Source organism: Lycorma delicatula, chromosome 4 (genome assembly GCF_047948215.1).
Source record: "Lycorma delicatula isolate Av1 chromosome 4, ASM4794821v1, whole genome shotgun sequence".
Classification (NCBI taxonomy): domain Eukaryota; kingdom Metazoa; phylum Arthropoda; class Insecta; order Hemiptera; family Fulgoridae; genus Lycorma; species Lycorma delicatula.
In genome coordinates, this window is record NC_134458.1 from 60,975,301 (window position 1) to 60,990,472 (window position 15,172).

The 15,172-nt window shown below is 33.5% G+C and overlaps 1 protein-coding gene across 1 annotated transcript in view; it reads right to left on the reverse strand.

Annotated features, from left to right (window-relative positions):
• The window catches only part of LOC142323449 (uncharacterized), a 99,872-nt gene extending 87,170 nt beyond the window's left edge, over positions 1-12,702 (reverse strand). The window contains exon 1 of the mRNA XM_075363083.1: positions 12,468-12,702. The gene's annotated coding sequence lies outside the window, so the exon portion shown is untranslated. The remainder of the gene's footprint in view (positions 1-12,467) is intronic.
• Between the last annotated feature and the right edge of the window lie 2,470 nt (positions 12,703-15,172).

The following is a 15,172-nucleotide window of genomic DNA, read 5'->3' on the forward strand; positions in this document are numbered from 1 at the left end:
ACATTTAAACAACGAAGAAAGTGAAATTATATTAATGATCAGATACATCTTTTCTTCTAACGCTCATTTGAAATTTTCGATTAATTTACAATACAATAAAATCTACATTAAATTTAGTAAATCCAGTAAAGCTAATTTCAAGATATGTAAATATGATGGCAAGTCAAAATTTATCTACACTTTCGCCATAAGACACCTTTAAAGTTGTCACACTGCTTTCTGCGCATAAAGGCTTTGAATTAGTACGACTGCGGTCACGTGGGCGAAATTTGATCCCGATCGCGTCATTTGCCTTCCGGCTATTACAGTGTAAACAAGTCCGCCCCACCAGTACTTTGTACCAAGTAGGAACAAAACGAGCAGTGATCCGATTTCCGAGGGTGTAAAGGAAAATTCATAGTAGATTTTTATCACAATACGGGGACAGTGGTTTATCGCGTAAAAGTGTTTTTTTGCGGATCAAAAAATATTAAAGTGGCCCGACGAGTGTGATGCATCAAGAAAGACCAGGACGCCCGTCAACCTCGACCATGGAAGATAAGATTTAACAAGCTCGAGAGATGGTTCCGGCAAATAGGCAAGTTACCATCAATGAGGGAGCGTCTTCTTTGAACATCAGTCATGGTTCTGCTCATGAAATTATCCACGACGAGCTCGGCTTCCGTAAAGTCTGTGTGCAATGGGTACCAAGACATTCCGCCCGCACACGGCTCGCCACACCATTTAAACCATCAACAAGTTGAATTTTGAGGTACTGGAACACTCTCCCTGCATCCCATCCCTTGCTACATCCGACTTTCATCTCAAGGATGCTTTGGGCCGCTCAGATGAGCTTTGCGAGGTCGTCGATTTTCCAGAGATAGATGTGCAGGAAGCGATGAAAACTTGGCTTCGCGACCGACCAAAAACCTTCTTCTTTGAAGGAATACGCAAGCTTGAGGACCGCTAGGCCAAGTGCATTGATAGGAAGTGACTACGTAGAAAAATGATGTACATGTTAATCCCTACCTTTGTGTAAATAAATTGTAAAACAAAAAGCGTAGATAATTTTTGACTCGCCCTGGTAACATTAAATAAGAGGTTAAAGTATAATAAAGATAGATTCAAATTCCTCGACTGCTTAATAAAATGTACCAACTCACAGCATACTGCTGGAAGTTAACTTTAATTCACGTCTTGTACGGTCATAGGATTCATAGAAGTAAAGGGATGAATTATGTAAACAAATTTACTATTACATTTTTCCTGGTTTGGATCTTTTCGCATAAATTCGATTCCTGCGACCTCATTTCAAACTGCGAACTAACTGCCGCAGGGTTTCAGCGACGGACTGCCTTCGATGTCTCCTCCTCGATATATTATTGTATCTCAAACGTTTGCTTCATAAACGTATGCGAATCAATTTTACACCGTTACAGGAATGGTGTAAATTTTTATTAAAACTATTACATAGCAAACAGATCGAGTTTATATTCCGTGAAAAACTATTTGAAATTCGAGATCCATCTGCAGACTGCGATGGTACGAATTTTAGCATAGACCGTTCGTACCTCTTGAGTTACCCGATACAGAGTGACACCTCAGATTGCTTTTTCCAAATCATAAGGATTTCCCTATGCTAGTAATTCGTATTAAACTTTTCGATTTACGAAATGAAAATTGCGTTTTTCTCACGACGAAAAACAACTTCGATCGAAAATATCGATATACCGTCTACAAAATAACGTAAAATATTCATAACCTTCATTTCAGCAGCTGAAATGAAGGTTATGAATATTTTAAATCGTTTCGATAAATCGTGTTCAGATATATTTTAGTACATCTATGTTTTAGTTTCAGATACTTCCTGATATGAAAAGCAGACTGCCAGATGATAGGTACACAAAAGAGAGTGCAAAACGGAAGAAAAATGTTGAGATCCCATCCGTAGCGCTAGTAATACTTGTAATAAACGAAACCTCAACAAAAAACTGTTCTTGCGACAGACGCTTAATTTTTGCTGTGTTAGAAAGGTATACTTAATTAAAAAAATAATAAAAGACACGACTAAATTTTTATTTTACTAACGACCTAGGTGTTTGATTACAAATACAATTTAAAAAATAAAAAAGTGAAACGAGATGTTAATTACAGCCTAATAACCGCACTTCAGCCTTTCCACTTAATTTAAAACGTTTAGCTTTAAGAAGTGTTCGCCTACAATAATTGTTTTACTCATAATAAAATAAATTGCCTTCACAAATAATTATAAGAAAGAAAATTGAATAGGATGTTTTGTGAAAGGTTATATATACCGTTTAAAACAAAGATTAGTGTGAATAAAACATGTAATCGACAAAGAATTGTACTTTTTTAAAAGCATACGGACAATTAAAAAAATACATTATTAATTAACTTTTCGGAAGAAATATTAAACAAAAAATCGCAAAAATAGCGGCTGAACCCAAGAGCTAATCAGTACGTTTACAGAAGCGATAAAATTTCTGACAGATAAAATCAATTTCTTTTAAACCGTTTTTAAGCCGACTAAATTAGATGTAATTATTAAAGGTGTAGCGGTAACTGGTCTATCCGACCGTTACCGCTCCCTATGGTGAGGTCTTCAAGCATCAGGGTTTTGCAAATTTAAGTTGAAAATAACTTACTTCAATAAAATTAATTCCGGAAGAGGGTACAGCTACCCCACCATGAAAGTAAAGAAATTTATAATAAACTTTTACGAGTAGATATATAACATACTTAGTATATACTAGTTCTTATGCGATTAAAAAAGTAAATTAATTAAATCCTTTTAAAAAATTGATTTTAACCACGATTAAGAAAACTTACACTCACTTCTGTTTAATTACTGAGCAGCTGATAAAAACTGCGCTTACTGAACGAGGAACACATCTTTCGGGGTTGTGTCGACAATATTTTTAAAGCTGAACTTATGTAAAAACCTAAACAATCTGTAGTACAAGAAATATATAGTACGACACGACCCACAACTTCAATGAAAATTATACCCCCTCCTTCATCCACATTGTCCACCAATCAGCGGTCGTCGCTTAGAATCAGAAATCGAGCTACCGGTATAAACTTATCGGGTATGTAATGTCTTCTATATGCAACAGCTTTCCGATCTCCTTAGATCCTTATAAATCTTGATTGCGTAACCGGAAACCAACTTCATCCGAGTATAAAACAGTTATATCGCTATAAGTTTCTTATTACGTAAAATAAAAAAATTCGTTCAGAGTTCGTACCATTCTTTGGATAAGGGCCTAAAACTTATCTAAGTAAAGTTTTTTTTGATATCACCACCATTGACCCAGGGGTGGAAAAAATGGGGTTTCGAAGACAAAAAAAATCATACCTCCCTTAATAGGCACAGTATCTAATCGGTTTAAAGTGGTAATTAATTCTCTAAACATTCCCTAAAACGTTTGTCTGAAACAATTTTTGATATGACAAACCCTTACGGCAAGGGATGACCAAAATATTGCTGGAATTGTAAAAAGATGGGCTTGTCGTATGCTAAACATGTGAAACTTTTTTCACATGCAACTATTGTCGTATTGAGTAAATTTGAAGTTTTTCTTAACTTTAAGGGGGAAATCTTTTTTATCCCCTACTTAGATCCGGTGAAATCTACCCTGCCTTCTGGCGTGCCGAAAGGGATTTTTTTACTTGAAGGCGACTCATACGGCAGCGCTAATAATTATATCAGAGAATCCTGGTTACGCCTCGGACATTTTTATATCCGTCGATTCCTAGGGTCTCAATTTTTGAGTAACTAAAATAAAATATAGTAATATTAAGAACATCTATTGTTCCTCGATAAGCCGAGAGAATGCGTAATTCGTAACACCCGTTCCGAATATCGGGAATATCAGAACCGTTCTCGAAATATCCATTATTTTAAACAAATAAATGAAACTGAAAACCTTCGTAAAAAATAAAACTTACACTTAGAAATAAAAAAGTATCGAATAAATCTACCGCTCAGGCCACAGGCCATCGGTCTAATTAATTTATAAAAAAAAAAATATTCGAGTCGCCTCTACTGACTGACTTAACTTGAAATCGTAGGACCTCATTACAGACGGTCATCTAGGTGCGGTACGTTTATTTACGTCGGGTAAATAGCAGGAGATGAATACAGCAGAGGGAGAATCCTACAGTGTCAACTAAAAGATTAACCGATATAGCATCTATAGCCTCTATAGCTATATATTGCATATAAAATCTATATTTTAAAACTTTAAATGGAATTGTTTCATTTATGACAGATAATAAAATTTTACGTAAATGTCTGAAAAGTATCTCCAGAAGGGCGAAACAGTGAAAGAGCCTGTTAAAGCTTCAAAACAAATCTTACGTGGAATAGACCTCTGAAGTCATGGAAGGAAAAAATACAACCCTTAAACCGTGGCCTTCAAAAAATATTTCGACCGGACATTTTTTAACATTCTTATAAATCGATACGTAAAATATTTATCATTATAAAGAACAGCATAAATTAAATAAACGATTGGGAATGTTTTTCTCCGAAGGATAAATTTAATGTGGAAATAAAAATAATTTAATAGAATAGGTGGTATTTGGGATTACGGATAACAATGAAAGTTTTTGACCTTTATAATACTTTCCGGCAGGAGTAGGTTTCGTGATGAACAAGAAGATAGGGAGGAGAGTGGAGTATTTCAAAACGCATAGCGATAGAATCATTGTAATAAGGATAAAATCAAAACCTAAACCGACAACGATTGTTAACGTTTATATGCCTACAAGCGCCCATGATGATGATGAGGTAGAGTGTGTATACGAAGAGATTGATGAAGCAATTAAACACGTAAAAGGAGATGAAAATTTAATAATAGTTGGAGATTGGAATGCAAGCATTGGAAAAGGCAAGGAAGGAAATATAGTGGGTGAATACGGGCTGGGCAAAAGGAATGAAAGAGGGGACCGACTTATAGAGTTTTGCACGAAGTATAATTTAGTAATTGCCAACACCCAATTTAAAAATCATAATAGAAGAATATACACTTGGAAAAAGCCAGGCGATACTGCAAGGTATCAGATAGATTATATCATGGTTAAGCAAAGATTTAGAAATCAACTCGTTGACTGCAAAACTTACCCTGGAGCAGACATTGATAGCGACCATAATTTGGTGATAATGAAATGTAGATTGGGGTTTAAAAACCTGAAGAAAAGGTGTCAGATGAATCGGTGGAATTTAGAGAAGCTTGAGGAAGAGGAGGTAAAGAAGATTTTTGAGGAGGACATCGCAAGAGGTCTGAGTAAAAAAGATAAGGTAGAAAATGTAGAAGAAGAATGGGAGAATGTTAAAAAGGAAATTCTTAAATCAGCAGAAGCAAACTTAGGCGGAATAAAGAGAACTGGTAGAAAACCTTGGGTTTCAGACGATATATTGCAGCTGATGGATGAACGTAGAAAATATAAGAATGCTAGTGATGAAGAAAGTAAAAGGAACTATCGGCAATTAAGAAATGCTATAAACAGGAAGTGCAAACTGGTGAAAGAAGAGTGGATTAAAGAAAAGTGTTCAGAAGTGGAAAGAGAAATGAACATTGGTAAAATAGACGGAGCATACAGGAAAGTTAAGGAAAATTTTGGGGTACATAAATTAAAATGTAATAATGTGTTAAACAAAGATGGTACACCAATATATAATACGAAAGGTAAAGTCGATAGATGGGTGGAATACATTGCAGAGTTATACGGAGGAAATGAATTAGAAAATGGTGTTATAGAGGAAGAAGAGGAAGTTGAGGAGGATGAAATGGGAGAGACAATACTGAGATCTGAATTTAAGAGAGCATTAAAAGATTTAAATGGCAGAAAGGCTCCTGGAATAGACGGAATACCTGTAGAATTACTGCGCAGTGCAGGTGAGGAAGCGATTGATAGATTATACAAACTGGTGTGTAATATTTATGAAAATGGGGAATTTCCATCAGACTTCAAAAAAAGTGTTATAGTTATGATACCAAAGAAAGCAGGGGCAGATAAATGTGAAGAATACAGAACAATTAGTTTAACTAGTCATGCATCAAAAATCTTAACTAGAATTTTATACAGAAGAATTGAGAGGAGAGTGGAAGAAGTGTTCAGGAGAAGACCAATTTGGTTTCAGGAAAAGTATAGGGACAAGGGAAGCAATTTTAGGCCTCAGATTAATAGTAGAAGGAAGATTAAAGAAAAACAAACCGACATACTTGGCGTTTATAGACCTAGAAAAGGCTTTCGATAACGTAGACTGGAATAAAATGTTCAGCATTTTAAAAAAATTAGGGTTCAAATACAGAGATAGAAGAACAATTGCTAACATGTACAGGAACCAAACAGCAACAATAACAATTGAAGAACATAAGAAAGAAGCCCTAATAAGAAAGGGAGTCCGACAAGGATGTTCCCTATCGCCGTTACTTTTTAATCTTTACATGGAACTAGCAGTTAATGATGTTAAAGAACAATTTAGATTCGGAGTAACAGTACAAGGTGAAAAGATAAAGATGCTACGATTTGCTGATGATATAGTAATTCTAGCCGAGAGTAAAAAGGATTTAGAAGAAACAATGAACGGCATGGATGAAGTCCTACGCAAAAACTATCGCATGAAAATAAACAAGAACAAAACAAAAGTAATGAAATGTAGTAGAAATAACAAAGATGGACCATTGAATGTGAAAATAGGAGGAGAAAAGATTATGGAGGTAGAAGAATTTTGTTATTTGGGAAGTAAAATTACTAAAGATGGACGAAGCAGGAGCGATATAAAATGCCGAATAGCACAAGCTAAACGAGCCTTCAGTAAGAAATATAATTTGTTTACATCAAAAATGAATTTAAATGTCAGGAAAAGATTTTTGAAAGTGTATGTTTGGAGTGTCGCTTTATATGGAAGTGAAACTTGGACAATCGGAGTATCTGAGAAGAAAAGATTAGAAGCTTTTGAAATGTGGTGCTATAGGAGAATGTTAAAAATCAGATGGGTGGATAAAGTGACAAATGAAGAGGTATTGCGGCGAATAGATGAAGAAAGTAGCATTTGGAAAAATATAGTTAAAAGAAGAAACAGACATATAGGCCACATACTAAGGCATCCTGGAATAGTCGCTTTAATATTGGAAGGACAGGTAGAAGGGAAAAATTGTGTAGGCAGGCCACGTTTGGAGTATGTAAAACAAATTGTTGGTGATGTAGGATGTAGAGGGTATACTGAAATGAAACGACTAGCACTAGATAGGGAATCTTGGAGAGCTGCATCAAACCAGTCAAATGACTGAAGACAAAAAAAAAAAAAAAAAAATACTTTCCGAACACTTCAGGTATAAGCTATTATTTGAACAGTTTCAACATTTGTTTTGTACACAACTTCATAACCACACGAATTCATTAGGATTATAACAATTTCTCAAAGTATTATGTAAGGGGAAAATTTATTAAAATTTAGGTTCGTTCACAAAAAAAAAACCCAATATATAAATAAATTAAAAAATAGTATCTTTTATAATAGGTTTTTTTTTTTATTCTATGCTGATTTTGTGCATATAAAAACATCTCTTAGTATAAGCTTTATATATAACACCCAAATTTTTGCACCTTTGTTGTCCCTACGACATAGGAACTTGTACATTCGAATTCGTAGAGAAAACTATTTACCGAAGCGAGTGACAATCTATGAAAAACTGTTAACAATTAGATAAAAACACAATCCTAATAAACGTGAAAACCAAACGGTCCTCCGCTATCCCAGTAGTTCCAACAAATATTTTACGTCGTATGGACAAAGTGTGGAACAGTAGGAAAGTGATCAATTTTTTATGTCAAATTTTTATAAGTTTCTTTTTTTTAAACCGGCATCAAATTCTACGGTTGTTAGCCTCTAATAAATTCAGACTCCACGCTGTGATACTCCACTCTTCATCATTTAACATCAGCAATCTACGGGAACGATTTACTGATAGCGGCTTAACGAGTAAAATTTTCACAATATTTTATTCATCCTATATCGACTTACACTAGCCGATTTATATCTTTGCAGATAAGTTTGAAGTCTAATAATTAGCTTCATAATTATAGTAAAAACTTGCGGGAGATCATATTTAATTCCCTAGTCGGTTTGCTGTCAGCCTAATCTATACCGTCCCATTCGATCGCTGAAATTTTCTTAACGAATCTGACGAAAACTACTTTTTTAACTCGATTTAATCTTATGTTATTTTATGTTCATATGAAACGTCCAAAAAACATTATAAAAATATTTCCTGTTGACCGACAAATAACTAACCTTTTCGCCGGGTTCGACTGACGCGGTTCCATTCATCGGCTGTCAGTCAAGTAACTGTTATTTCAATCAAGAACAGATATTTAAAAAAATGTTTAAACAACTAATACGTTCGTTTTGATCGCCCGGATAAGACATTGTGTGTCCACTAAAAGTACCACTATTACGAAAGGAATGATGAGGTTTAAAAAAAATATTCTACATATTATTCGCTACATCGACTGCTATCGAGAAGAAAGAGTAATGTAACGGTCACTAAAAAAATAATTTGTGACTGAGATAACTATTACATACAAAACGGAAAATCGACGGTCACAGATTCCCTAATTCCATGAGAAAAATGAAAAAATAACAGTTATTAAGGAGCCAAACCGACACATTCGTAGAATTTTTTTCGGGCCTACAGTCGATTACAGTTGCAAATAAGTCAAAAACTATACTTCTGTTTAGCTTCTTTCAGTTTATCTTACGAAAGACTTCAATAGCCTAAAGAATTTACAAAGGATAACAGTAAGCAAAGCGGGAAATAAAAAGATTGGTTTCAACTTTTCGCCGTTACAATGAAGCGAGTTATTAAGCTTCAAACACATCGGTAAAGTATAGAGTGACCGAAATTGTTTACGATTATAACATATTATTAGTTCAAAATGTATCATTGATAACATACATTTTCAATAACGGGAGGATATTTTTGCGTCGATGGCAGTGACGGCTCGTAGCTAAAATTAGTAGGGGTGCTGCTCCCTAGAAAAAAATTTTCTGGACCTTTTCAAGACCACGGTTAACGTTTTCTGTAAAATAAAAGAACTGAAAAAGAAATGAATCAAATAGAATACCTGGAAGCAAGATAACAATCTAATTCTACACTTTATCGCAGTCTAGAATACGGTACACGGTTTTTAACCACAACACACGCGGAGTAAAAAAAAAAACTACCTTCCACCAGCACGCTAGGGTCGGTACTGCGAAAGCAACAGTGCTCTCTCTCCCTCGCAGCCTTGCGTGCAGCTTCCTATATGCACATGCGCACAACAGCCAAACACCACGCCTCTGGAACTGTGAAGCGCACAATTTCATACAAAGATTTTTGTATCTTTTTCATAAACTGGGGGATGGCTACTGACATTAAGCTTAAGGATTATATATTGTACAAGTATAAAGAAAGAATTAAAGAAAAAAAGGACTCATTATATTAAATATTATCAATAATGTCAAGTGGAAATAGGGGGTGCTGCAATTCCACGGAGCCTATACGCGAGCCGCCACTAGTCGATGGAGACGAGCTTAATTCAGGCCTGCCCGGTTCGACCGCATCGCTAGATACCACGAGGAAGAGTGAAAAACATTTATCCGTTTGTCGTACTTCAAGTGCCGCTTAATATTCACAATATAACTATTAATCGCTACGACAATAGCAGTTGTAGTACTTAAAGTACTAGACCAATTTCGCCCTAGTTAAAAATTTTACAAAAAATATCTGAGTTGCGAGATTGTCCCTGTTCGCAGTTTGAACCAATCTGCACTCTGAATTTGCGTTTAATCATTTTTTTAGCCGTCTTTTCGAGTCGAGTGATCGACTGACGAATTGGATATGAAATAAACCGATCTCGAATTTGATATTTTTTCGTTTATATTTTCTTTGCAAGTTCTTAAGAACATAGAGGATCTTATCTACCTTTTAAATAAATGAATTGTACCCCTATCGATCGTATATTTTAATTTTCCAGAAAAGAAGAAGCCATCGCCGAACCCGAAAGTTATAAAAGTTTACAGCACTAAACTTGAAAAAGAAAACAGTAAATTCTGTCAGGTTAAACAGAGATGTTTGACGTGTCGGCTGTAACCGCTTTGATAATATTCACGTACGCGTTTTTCTCAAAAAAAAAACTTACTTTTTTTAGTTTAAACTTAACCATTTCTTTGTTAAACGTCTCGTACCAAAAATTATCGACTCAAACAGATAAAAAAATATACACATTTATGATCATACAGTTTTTATCTATAAAATACCGAAATATATCGTTAACTTTTTTTTAAATAAATAAATTAAAGTAAAACAAAAGTGCCGTGCAAAATATGAAAAAGAAAACAAAAAAAAAGATTATCAAATGTGCATTTTAACAACAAAAAAAGCTAAGCAGAAAGTACAATCGTTACATTTAATTTTTTTTAAACAGAGTTAAACTGGCGTACAAAATTTGTACGTCAGATTTTTAGGCTGAATTTTAACTTAATAGTTATCATAACACAATGCGTAAAGAAAAAAATCAGTCTAAGGTGATCGTTAAACTTTGGTATTCTGCAGTTCCTCTTCTCAAAAATGTTCCTCTCCTCGTAAATTTTATTCCTTAGTCCTCTGGTCTAAAAGGCTCTTTTACATCCAGTAAAAGAACGACGCAAATTGGAAGACCGTGTTGATAAAATCAGATGTTTTTCTTTATTGTTCATCCCCTGAACCGATAGAAAAACAATTTAATACGGCACGCTTAACTCAATCGAATTAACATAACTACGTTTTAATCTGATATCGGTACGAAAGCATCAGTCAGAAAGAGATTATAAAACATGTTTATCTTCGATTAGAATCGATTCAAAATCGTACAATTTTTTCAACAGAATTATTAAATAAATATCTATCAACGAAATGTATTTATAAGCAGTAACAGCACATTATTTTTCATCCACAGATATTATGGAAAGAAAATTTGACAGTTAAATTTGTATTTTTCCGCAGTAAATTCTTAGTTTACGTGTAGTCAAAATATTACATCTGTAACATAATTAGCCTATACAGTAATAACATATAGGAATTAATGAACGATTCAGAAAAACGTTTTTAACAAATTGACAAATAAAACGTGTTATTTTAAATCACTTATTGAAGTAAGGTATAATAATTGAATCGAATTTTGGTAAGATTAATAAGGTAGTTTCAATTAAACATTTTTGTATTTTTGTTACGTTAACAGAATAGTTAACAAGTAATAAACTCAAAGTAATTAGAAAAACAAAAAAAGATAGAAAAACAAGGAGAGTAAATGAAAAATATATTATCGACCAGTATTTGTTGTTTACCTATTCACGAAGGGGAATAATAACCTCATAAACACTTTAGAACATCTGAATTATATGATTTTTATAATAAACAACTTTGTAATAGTAATGCAAAGATAAATAATAATAAATTAATAAATTAGTATATTTATAAAACTGTTTTTAGTAAAAATTGAACTAAATTAAAAATTAAAAACAATCATAAAATAATAATAATTATCCTTTACTAATTACATCTATGTCGGCAAATAATAACTGTATGAAATAATTATTCTGTACGTGTTATACAATTATTGCGACGTTAAAATAGCACGGTACTAATGAAACTATAACAAAAATATGTTGAATAGCAGATAAAACAAATTAAAACTACGGTATCCTGTTACCGTACTAATAACAAACCAATAGTTAATTTATCGGTCATTATTATCCACTAAATATAAAATTCAGCATAAAATTTAAGCACGTGCAATTCGAACTTGAATACTCTCATAATTGTTGAATAATTTAACTAAGTATATCTACAACTTCTATTTATTAGAAAAAAGCGTTTAACATCGCTAATAAAGCAAATAGCTCCTTTCCGATAAATTTGCGAACTTTACGACTGGAATAGATTAAAACAGATTTTTTCAATTATTTTTTAATAAGACGTTTACCACTCCATCGGGTTAGAGGTACTAAGTTCCTTGTTTATAAAATTTACTTAGCACCCCGTACAGTACGTATTTTCTACCATCAGAATTGCCGGGGGGAAAATGCATCAAGTAGCCAGAGGCTGCACACACGAGTAGCAGTAATAGGGTTAGCGGTCTGGATAACGGTAACGTATTGGCGGGTACCACGAGTATTATTAAAATTATTTTTATTTAAGACTAAGATGGTGTGGACATAGTCCTCACCATCATTTTTCAGTTTCCGGCTTCTACAAGTTTCAAGGCCTGCGCTGAATTCAAGGTTACGGAGCGACCGTCCTAGACACGACCTACGAGCGGATGACGAGGAGATTCGAGACAATACCTTGCTAGTCGATTCTAACTCACCTGACCGACAAAGAAATATTCACTTTTTATTACTTTAACAACACACTTTGAATTTATTAAATACTCACAATAGAATTATTATCTTCGGTCACAGGTTCGAAACAGAAATCACCACGGACACACGTTCTGGCTGACCGAGGCGCCACATACCCTTTCGTACAATATTTTCCTTCATTCTTATAACACAAAGAAAAAGTCTACGCTACACACACAACCACTAAGGACCCGCTGCCAGAGCTCGACTGCAGGCGTGGCGAGCGAGAGCCGAGACTCTTAGTCGAACGACCATTACAGTCAACACAACCTGAATCCGAACTCGTCTCCCCTCTCTAATCTTACTTACCCGCCCCACTTCTTTGAACTCCTTCTTCAGAAACACTACCTAGACCAGCGAACACTCTTTTAGATGTTTCCTAACGCGCACTCGATCCCGCGTTCTACAGAGAGATCGGCTGGCCGCGGCGCTGACACGACCGCAGCTTGAAATCTAAGGATTTAAACTATGGATTTGCTATTAGAATTCTGTCCCGTTCATTATAAGTAGAAAAAAGAACCTTTATTCGTTTTATTTAAGACGTTATGTTTTAATTCGTTTTAGAGCGGTTACAGTTGCATTTTTTTTACTTCGAGTCATAATGCAGTAAAATTTTACTGATGTAAATAACCCTTAATAAAATACAAATTTGTATCTTCTACAGCATTACATCAGCTCGTGCCACTCGTATTAAGGAATATTCGATTACTGTGGAGGACCCGATAAATTAGTTTTATCGGGTTATTTTAGGCCGTTTTAGTGCCAAAAACCTCTTCATAGCGGACAGTTTTCCAGAATATAGCCCTGATTACATAATATTTCTTGTTCATGTGTGATATCGATGAAAAAGTATTTTTTTATATCAGTTATTCCATCATAAAAGAGCTAGGCAGAAAAGAGTTTCATAAAAAAAAGACGTTAAGACCAAGAAAGGATTATTTAATCCGTTATTTAGATCTAAATTTATAAGTAACTAAAAACACTTATTATTTTTTTTAATATAAAATTTCATTAGTAGCGCAAAATATCTCAGAAACAAAACTTTACGGAGAACAGAATTTATGTTTGTAAAAATTCCTTTAATTTGGCATTTTTATAAATCTATGATGAATGTTCATAAAATTAAGGCGTTTTGAATTTTCGTAAAAAATTTGCTATATTGCCCACCAAAAAACATAAATTTGAATAATATAATAATATTTTCCTGGTATGTTATATTTTACCGTTAGAAAAATAAGAAATATTTTTTGTAAAAATATGTCTTCTTTTCTTATTTTCAGCAATTATCCGCTGTTCAAAATACTAAAAAGTTATTTTCACATTTTTCTATCTGTTTGTATCAGAGTACCGCAGCTACTCTTAAAAAAATTAAATATTGCATTTAAAAAAACCTCAGTGATATTAAAGATTTATCGTTTAAAAATCTCACTAAATAACTAAATAAATAAATAAATACATAAGATAAATAATTAGGTCTTTTAATCTGATCAGTAAATACACCATATTAATCGCGTGAGGTATATGAAACTTCACGGATAAAAACAAGAATTGCTCTAGCATTTGCCTGAACGGATTGAGGGAAACCGTGATTAAATAGCATCACTAAACAACCCATTAATTATATAAAATAAATTTGATTAATGCCCATATGATTATTTAAATTATAAAAATATGAAATAATATTAAACACGTGAAAGAAAGAAATATATAAAATATCTACAAAATAAATAAAAATTCAGAAGGCGTTCAATAAAGATTGTTTGCGCACATATTTTGAACGGGATGCAGAAAATTATGTTTTTTTTTAATTACCATTTCAAAATTCCATAGTGATACTGCTTTTGTAACAGAAAATATTTTTATTTTATTTTATATAAAAATTGGTGGGAGGAACTTTTAAATGATTCGGCATCATTGGTGTTAATAGTCGGTTTTATTAAAATTGGCTACGAAAGCATGGCCCATTCTCGTAAGTATTGAGTTACACGAAAACAACTGTTTTATTCGTCTGTTACCTGATTTGATAGAGGTGATATTTTTAAGAATAGTATTATTTTATAAGAATTGTATTCGTTTTTTAAAAATAAGTGACTATTCTTCTTAGCAAATATTGTACATTAATAAATATTAACACACTGATACGTACAAAATCTTCAATTTATTAAATATCAGTGTACATAATTCATACTTATGGGCGCTAAGCTATAATCTGACGATCCATTTTTGTTGATGCTCGTTCTAAATGTTTGTGGGAGCCCCAAGAGATGGTATATTTCAGACGGGAATATACGAAGGAATACAGTACGGTTTTTTTTTTGTTGCAATCGAAATCAATTTCATCATCTCACGAGAAGGTGTTATCTGATAAAACATCCAGAAATTTCGCTTTGTGGGCAAAAGAAATACTACCTGTTATTATTAATGTGAATTCTATCTACATAATCAGAAATGTTATATCCATCTGAGAACTACAATGCAATGGTATATCCATTTTTAAAGTTAGATGGTTATAATCCATCTAGTAAATAATTCGTTGAACTGCTAATATAGAATTTTCAATTCCTTTTTAAATAATTAACTTTAGATATAGGCACAATTAAGCCAAACATGAAGAGGGTAATTGTTGATTTAAAATTTTGAGGCAGATCGTTAACAAACAATAAGAAAAACAAAAAACCAATCACATTTTCGAGGCGCACGCGCCTTTAACCTTTACTGTCCGGTTACGGTAAAAACCCC